The sequence below is a fragment of the Notolabrus celidotus genome, chromosome 14, assembly GCF_009762535.1.
Source record: "Notolabrus celidotus isolate fNotCel1 chromosome 14, fNotCel1.pri, whole genome shotgun sequence".
Lineage (NCBI taxonomy): Eukaryota > Metazoa > Chordata > Actinopteri > Labriformes > Labridae > Notolabrus > Notolabrus celidotus.
Window position 1 is genome coordinate 11820953 of NC_048285.1, and position 8822 is coordinate 11829774.

Below are 8822 nucleotides of genomic sequence, written 5' to 3' on the forward strand. Positions count from 1 at the left end.
CCTACGAAGACACATGCATTCTTTCCCAAAGCATGCGGTCCATATTGCCCTGAAGTTGCAACTTTCCACCTCTCCTCCCCCCCTCGGCTTCCCCTCCCCTCGTCAGCATTCCCAGACCTCCTCTCTGTCTCTGCTGCTTCCAGACAGACTCACTCTGGTGTGTGTGAGTGTGTGTGTGTGCCTGATGTTATGTATAAGTGTGGGTGTGAGGGTGTGTGTGTGTGTGTGGTCAGATGAATCAGGACGTGTGCTGGAAGTAGAGACCAATGGATTCTCCAGGCACAAATCCAAACCTTATGCTGAAGAGCAGAACCTGCCAACATTTCTATCTAATTAAACTGCATCAAATATTGGGCCCCAAATATTTTTTATATATTACAATATTACAATTACAATATATAATTAAAATATATAAACTTACTCTCAACTTTATCAAAGTCCTAATTTTTAAATCAACACAATATCAACTTACAGCTAATGAAAGGTGGCACTCAGAGTCATTAATCCACTGGCACTTAACGAAACTGGGTTCGATAGGGTGATTTAAGGTCATTGTTTTGGTTTGACTCCAACTTTACTGTTTCTGTTTTCACTCAGTGCTCTTTGCCGAGATAGGTTGATGTAAAGAGTCTCTGCAGTCCCTCAAATGACTACTTGCCCTGACACAGCACTAAACAACAAATGGTTACAGTGAAGCATTTGGTTGTAAATGAGCCAGATAATTATCCTAGGTTGGTGGAGAACAAAACAGAGCTAAAAATGAGAGTCAGTAAAATACAAAAACAAGCCTCTATTTGGGAATTGATACACTGCATCACCTAATAAAAACTGAAAGTATACTGGTATTGGTGAAATTATTTCCTATGGGTGTTTACAGAAGCACGAACAAAAGTGGTTTCAGAGGCAAAAGAGACTATTTCATTGACTTGAACTGAATTTGAACTAATAGCTTTATTTGAAACATGCTCATACATAACTCATCTCCTGGTTGTGTTAATAGTTGATTCTGATTGGCCAAAACCACATTACAAATGTGATTCATTCTCAATAGTGAAAGCTACGTTGTCACACTTTGTATGAAATCATTCCACAAGGAGACAAAGAGTCCAGCACATGTCACATCTGCCTGTTGACACTGTGGCAAAAATGACCATTTCACTAGAAATGGTCAGTTGGATGAAATTTATAACAAATAATCAGACTAATGTCACAGCTTGATCATAAATTGAATTGCTCAGTTTAATGTCAAAATGTTCTGCAAGTAGGCAGAATCTGTTGCTGTGGATTCAGAGAGACTATCGCTTTAGCTTTATACATTTGAAATCTAAAATCAATTTATAGCTTTTATTAGCCAGGTGACAAGTGGGATAATGTAGAGTGTGTACACCCCTACCCACTCACTATACATTGTTCCTTATTTAAAAGCATATATATAACAATGCAAATGGACTGTGCGAGCAGCTTTTTGGACACTTTTTGGTGCGCAAATCTAAGTTTAATCTGTCCCTCTTCTTAAATTGTTTTAAATAGTTTATTAGAAATAGATTTTTAACTTGATCAACTGAGTTGAATATAGTTACTGTGTGTGTGTGTGCGTGTGTCTGTGTGTAGACATACCGAGACCATCTGTGTCTCATTACTGCCCTCCCACCTTTCAGATCAGAGAGTGACTCCCATTTGTCCGTCTGTGTGTCTGTCTGTGTGTCGGTCTGTCAGACACTTCATCACTACTCTCAGAAAACAACAGAATCTACAGCCAGATGACCCCAGATTAAACACAAGACAGGCACCTAATCATATTATGCAACTTCCTGATTCATCACATTCCTTTAGCTTAATGCTAGAGGCTTTTTGTGTTGTATCTTCAAAAAATATACAATCAATTCCACATGAGTTTTTTTTTATCTTTAATGCTGAGTAAACTTGAGGTGCTTCCACCATAAAAGTTTTGTTTAAGTCATTGCAGTATCATTATGGTCAACAAATTAAACAAACACGTAACATCAAAGTCACCCAGTGTATCTGTGTTTGAACATTGAAAAGCTTCGTTGTGACCAAGTCAGACAACGTTTGCTGATTCATTGTCTGTTTTAAATTTTTCCAAAATCTTTCTGGTACTTTATTTGTCTGTTTACTCGTGAAAACAAAAGTTTAAAGAGTTATGAATCACAGAGAAGATCAAAAATGCTGAGACATGACCTGACAAGACCTGTGTCATGTAACATCTAAAAGCCCTACTCTGCTGACAGTGTTCAAACTCAGCTTGTAAAACATGCTAATCTTTGACTCAAAATGACTAAGTCAGTGAGTCATTCTTTACTGGAATAAATGGACACACTCACAAACAGACAACACACTAACACTAATCACACTTAGTCTCAGACTGTATGTGTCTATTCTATTATTTTAGATTAACTGTCTACTAGAAATTGCAGCTTAAAATCTTTGTTCACTTTGTGATGTTTCATTCATTGCAAGCTTGATTGGTTACACAAACGTGAAACACACTCTTTCATTCTTAATGTATATTGTGTGGTTGAGTTCAGTCATCTGGTAGATTCCCACCTTTCACATTTAGTTCTGCAAATCAATACATTAAAATAAGGGATTCATTATTCAGTGTGAAAACAAATAAAGCCCAAATTTGTTTTTATGATGTATAAGCAGCAATTTGATTAAGGAAATTAATGTTGTTTTTTTTCTTAAATAAAGACATTTTGTCTTCTTTGGCACATCATAGTTAAGCCACTGTCACATTTTCCACCTTCCTGCCATCGTGTTGATTGAAAGTAACGACACCTCTTCACATTTGAGCGTCATATTATGTTTGAAAAAACTTCCAGACAGCTCAATTTACAAGTCAAAAGTAATGTGCCCTTTGTCAATGTAATTAAAACACCTCCACCTATCAGCTAAGTAAACAGGTGCAGCTAATCAGACTGATTAGCTGTACCTGTGTGCTGTATGAGCACTGTTTGGGAGTGTGTGAATCACCACAGGTGTGTGGATGACACTAAATCCAAGACAATAACTTCAATGTATTTTAGATTAAGTCAACACTGAGAAATATTTGGGTTGAAGAGAAATCCTCAGGTTGGCATTGTTGTATCTTGACCGCCCGTGATGTGTAGATGCAGAAGGAGTCTTTGTAACACTGGCTTGCTTGCATAGTAATACGTTTATTACAAGAAAACAATACCAGTATCGAACAAGCACCCGGAATGCTTGGGAGAACAGCTCTGCAAATCTGCTGACTCCCAGAATGCTGTTGACCAAGACCTTTTATAGGTCTTTGAGCCAATGACATAGCCTACTAGTGAGTCCAAACTTATCTTAACCACTAGTTATTTATTATACTCTCCTGGGCTCTGCTAGCCTAAGGGTTACAAAACTTGTCCATGCATGTCACTAAATTGGAAGGGGGTCTCAACCAAATTTCCTTGAAAGTCTGGGGCAACATAGGTTTCTCCTTGACTTATTAACTATCAGATACTTCTGCATGTTGAAACCAGGGCGCATTAGTTTCATTCATAAAGGATACCAAACTGAAATTACATTTCATTGCAGTCATTCGATTCCCAAATCAAGACCCTGTTCTTAATGTGGACTTCAAAACTTTTTTGAAATGCAAAATAATGGAATGTTAAACAGTTCAAAAGCAATTAATCACAATTAACCACTGAAATTACTGATTCATTAGTAATGTAAAAATTAAGCACATGACAGGTCCTAATTAAAAACATAAAGCCATCTTAACTGGTGTTTAAGTTGATATATGCAAATTATAGTAAATAAACATTTGTATGTATATGTGTAAGGGATGATTATTGTATACATTTTTATGCATTTTGACAAGAATTGCCAAATTGTTTAGAGATACTTGACTAATTGCTCTTACACAATCATCCTTGATAACTCAAACTGTATATATTACTACAATGTGCAGTTTAATTCAGCAGATCTAACAAATATCTGGCTCCACTCTGAGTGTTTATATGATATGAAATCATTTATACCCTAAAAACTGACACAAAAACAACCTCCAGTGTTGTCCAGAAGTGACAGAGTGACTGTTTCAAGAACAGTAACCTGCTGAGGTGAAACTTGAGTGCAATTTTGCCAAGTACAACTTTGATTGAGAGGGCCAACATCACGTCATCATTTCCCTCTGCCCTTTTAACACCATATATAGATATCTTTGAGCCTGAAGGGTATAACTACTCAACAGAAACAAAGTGCTTGTGTGTGTGTGTGTTTCTGAGTATGACTGGGAACAACAGAATGATTGATATTTCATAGAGCACAGATCTCAATAGACAATCTCCCTAAAAACTGTTGTGATTTTTTATAATGTTTAATAGTGCATTTAAAAATATAACATATTTACAACAATATGTCATTATTGCTTCTCTATGAGGAATGTTTTATTTACAAACTTTTCTTGTTGCACTCCATTCCAACTGGTGATGGTAAAGGACCTTCAACTAATTTAGTAACTGCCAACGCTCACTACAAGAAATCCACAACAGTTTCTTCACATTTACAGGGAAAACCAACCAATCACAAGAAAAAAACGTGTCCACATTCAATCACAGCACAATAACAAAAAAGAAAGATGACATGAACTGCCTTTGACAATGAGTGGAGCCATAAGATCTGGCTCCTTTGTAGAGCTGTAATTCCCATCACTGTCTAACTGCCTTTCTTCTGGCTTCAGAGTATACATTTCATCTGGAAGCTTGTTCACTGCTGTTGTCCAAAAATGTGGTAAACAGAGCTTGAAATTCTTATCTTTATCTTAGAGCTGGTGATTGGCTTCTGGGTAACATCTTCTTTATCTCTCAGATTAGTCTGTTGGGGCAGACAGCCCTTCTGTCAGACAGGGGAGACGCATGTCATCAATCAATCCCTGTTTTTGAAACAGTGTCCTTCACTGATCCTGGCTTCTGTACCAGATTGAATGTTCTGCCAACAGGCCATGATCTGTTCTTTTACAACCTTGAATGATGCCCAACACAATCATTAAATAAGAAAGAAGTGTTTCCAGTTATTTAGTTATTATTTACAGTCATCTGGAAGATTGGAACAATGTGTGATCCTCTCTACAAGGTCTTCAGTGATATGATATCTGTTGTTTGAACCACATTGTGGTGTTCTTATTCCTATCTGAGTTTGGTCATTGTGACCACTTAATTTCCCTCAGCCATATTTCAAATTTCATACATTATAATAAGGTTGTTTCAGACTCTTGGATGATTTCTTGTTCATATTTGGATTGACTGGTCTCTGAATTTTACACTTAGGTGATGGTTAAAAAACAGGACTGCAGGACAATTGTTTAACATGTGTGTATGTGCATTAATTCAGTCATGCAGGTCTTGTTAGGTCTACAGATAGAGTGTCTGTGATGCTAAGATTCAAACTATCATATTCAGTCCTATAACGAAAACTTGGCCTCACAAGTCCTTAAAACAACATACATACTTTCTTCATATCTTTCATACCGTCCTTACTAAGTCATATTTTTTAAGTAGTGCTTCTTTAATCCTGTGCCCCTGACTTCAAGGTCAAGATTCCTGTCTTGGATTTAATTTGACTGAACTACAGTTCTTCGTATAACAATACAGTCCATCAATCAATGGAAATAATTAATACCATCAGTACATCTTTGAAAGATGTTGAAACTGGAGAGATGTGTGATGGATCCATTTAAAGTAAGAGATCCAGATGAAAGACATTTGTATGAAGCACTTAAGAATAATTCTGCTGTTAATATCCGTATTTCAGGGATTGACTTATGTGGAATTAACCAAATTGGGACACCACAGGCATAAGTGGCAAAAGGTAATGGCAGCATTTTGGGAATGGCATTGAGTTTGGCAAGTATGTCACCATCTCCAACTTACTCTGAGTCTAAGGTGGGTTGCAGTTTTGTGCCATGTTTACCTGATTCATGACTGTCCGTGATACAGCTATCTGCAGTTAAACAGAGAGCTAAGCCATCCTTTGAGGAGCTGATTAGATCAGCCTCTGAGGTAAAAAGTGTTTCATACCTTAGTCGAGTGGTCAGGCAAAGGTGCGTGGCAAAGCATTGACACCTTAGCAGTTGTTCCTTTTAAGAATAAGCTATAATATATCTTGGGGAAGCAGGAAGTGACTACCATCTATTTCAGAATGCTTTTACTGTTGTGGCACTTAAGTTAATGGGGCATGGTCTGATTTCATTAGGCCAACAAGTCCTAGAGGTTCATAGTACAGTAAGTCTCTATTGTGCTCTGCCCTGCTGGATGTTCCCCGTCTTGGGGGTTAATGACCCTCTCTGCCCTATCTGGGATAATAAATGATTGAACTGATCAGACTGGACCATCTCCTAAAGTTATCAAAACAGGAGAGATGGTTGATGGCTCCATTAAAGTCATATTTTAAAATGACTGAAAGAGAGCCAACAGTCCATTAAGATAATCAATGTGTTAAGGTCACATTATTCTAACTGAAGTTCCTATTCAATGTCATTTGTTCAACCTCTGCCCTGTCTGCCTGTTCTTTTGGTAATGTGAGTATGACTTTGTTTATGTCATGATATTTTATACATAATGTTTTAGAGACACTGGCAACACCAGTGCACCAGTGCTGATTGCTCTCTATTTTGTTCTGTATGTGCAACTCGGTGTATTAACAACAGCACTAACCCTTTTTGTGTCTTACTTTTCACATTCCATATTAGCATTATTTTGTTGTATTAAATCGGTCTCTTCAGATACAGGACACACTTTCTACTTTACCTTTTTGTCATTTTCAGCACTAATTATTTAACCCTTTGTGCCTGACTGCAAGTCCAGGTTCCTATCTAAGATAATAAATGACTCAACTTAACTGAACTTCCTCTAAGTCATGATCAGTCCATCAGAGGAAGAATAATGAGTCTCATCAGTCATTTCCTAAACTTATGGGACTGGAAAGATATGTCATGGCTTAATTAAACTCATATCTTGGAAACTTTTTAAAACAGCCAACAGTCTATTGAAATAAAAAGAAGCTTTTATGATCCACATGTGAAGCACACATCACTAAACAGAAGAAATCTTATTTTGCTGCAGGTGAGTTTTCATGTTACATACTCATGTTCATACATTTTACCTCTTACACCTGAAAACCACTCTCATGCAGTCAGTGTTTGAAAGTAATACAAGTTTTTAATTACTTTATATTATTAACTGAAAAATGGCAAAAAAGACAAAATTAGTGTCAGTTGAAGAACTTAACATAAGTTTGACTTCATGATGTGTTTGTTTTTGTGGGGGTTTTTTATGCATTCCCCAAAGTCTGCACAAGAAGTGAATATAGCCTCGGTGTCTGAGAATTAAAAAAATTCTGGAAGTCTTCAAACCTAAACTCCCTCTGGTGGCCAGCAGAGAGCAACTCCACTTGTTTTCCTTATTTTCCTTCAAAGGTGATGGTTAAAATACCAAGTTTCAAGTCTTTTTAAAACAGCATATTGTACATTTTGTAAACTAGGGTCCAACTGTCCTAACAGCGGAGTTTTAAAGTTTTAAAAGAGAACACTTCAAGCTAAAACCAGGTCATGGCTACCTTCAGAATTATGTTAGTAAATGCATAGCAATGTAATCCACCCTTAGAAATATGTCAATTTTATTTTGGCATGAATTAAAATGTGAAAAAAAAGCTGTTACAATAGCATCAAATGTTTTGAGGTGTTGCTGTATCTCTTATTCAGATAAATATCAATGTCAATGTACTTTTTTTCCTTCTTATTTCTGCATCACAGAGCTACAGTCATATTAGCTGAAATGGAAAGCTTGCTAATATCTAGTCAGAGAAACTTAATTAAGTCACACAATCATTAATTACCATTAGTATGAGTAATTTGTTTCGCAACAAATTATTATGTATATATCAAAACAGGATTTATCATTCTACTCAGACAAGTGGAAGAACAATCTTGTGAATGTATTTCTAATAATAACACTTTATGAGCCTTTCAGAACATCACTGTCACATAACTCAACTCACTAACTCCATATGTTGTACATGTAAAGCTAAAGCTGACAGTTTTCAGGATTCTCCTCCGCATTAGAAGTATTCATCAACAACAACATGTCACATTCTTAATTAATTTAATGAAGATGTATTACAGAAGAGCCAAATACAGTAGAAAGGTTCACCTTTACAAAATATAATTTGACTAAACATGATTTATGGCAACATTGGATATGTACAATGGGTGAAAATCTTTAAAAAATAAACTTAAAAAGATATAAAAAAAAACATTGTTGGACTGTCCACTGAAAAGTGACATTGAACCCTGTCATATAGATCCAAAAAATGATATTTGCGTTAGGAAAGGTGCAAATGAATAATGATTTGTGATGAGTTCAATAAGAGGAAAGTTAAATAAAAGAGAGAAATAAGTCTGCAGTCTTCATGCATGTCAAGTGATACACAGAATGAAGTAAAGCTGGAACACACTGCTACAATAGTAGCATGTTGGCATTTAACATTGAACTGCGGTTCATATCTTCCCTCTTCTAACCGCAGTGCTAGATGTTTACACTGAAACAGTCTGTTTTATATTTGCATAGTGATCCATTTAAACCATCACAGTCAAATATATTTTCCTCCTTTGAAGATCTTGGCTGCGAGCAACCATAACTTATATTTTAAGTACAAAAATATTAGCCAGTTGTCAGCATGTCTCAACATTTGGAATAAATTTAGAGCTAATTTCATGGCAGTACGTTCTTGTTTCCTTACAGAATAAGAGACAGATTTATTATTAAAGCTTGCATCACAGTTTGGATGAC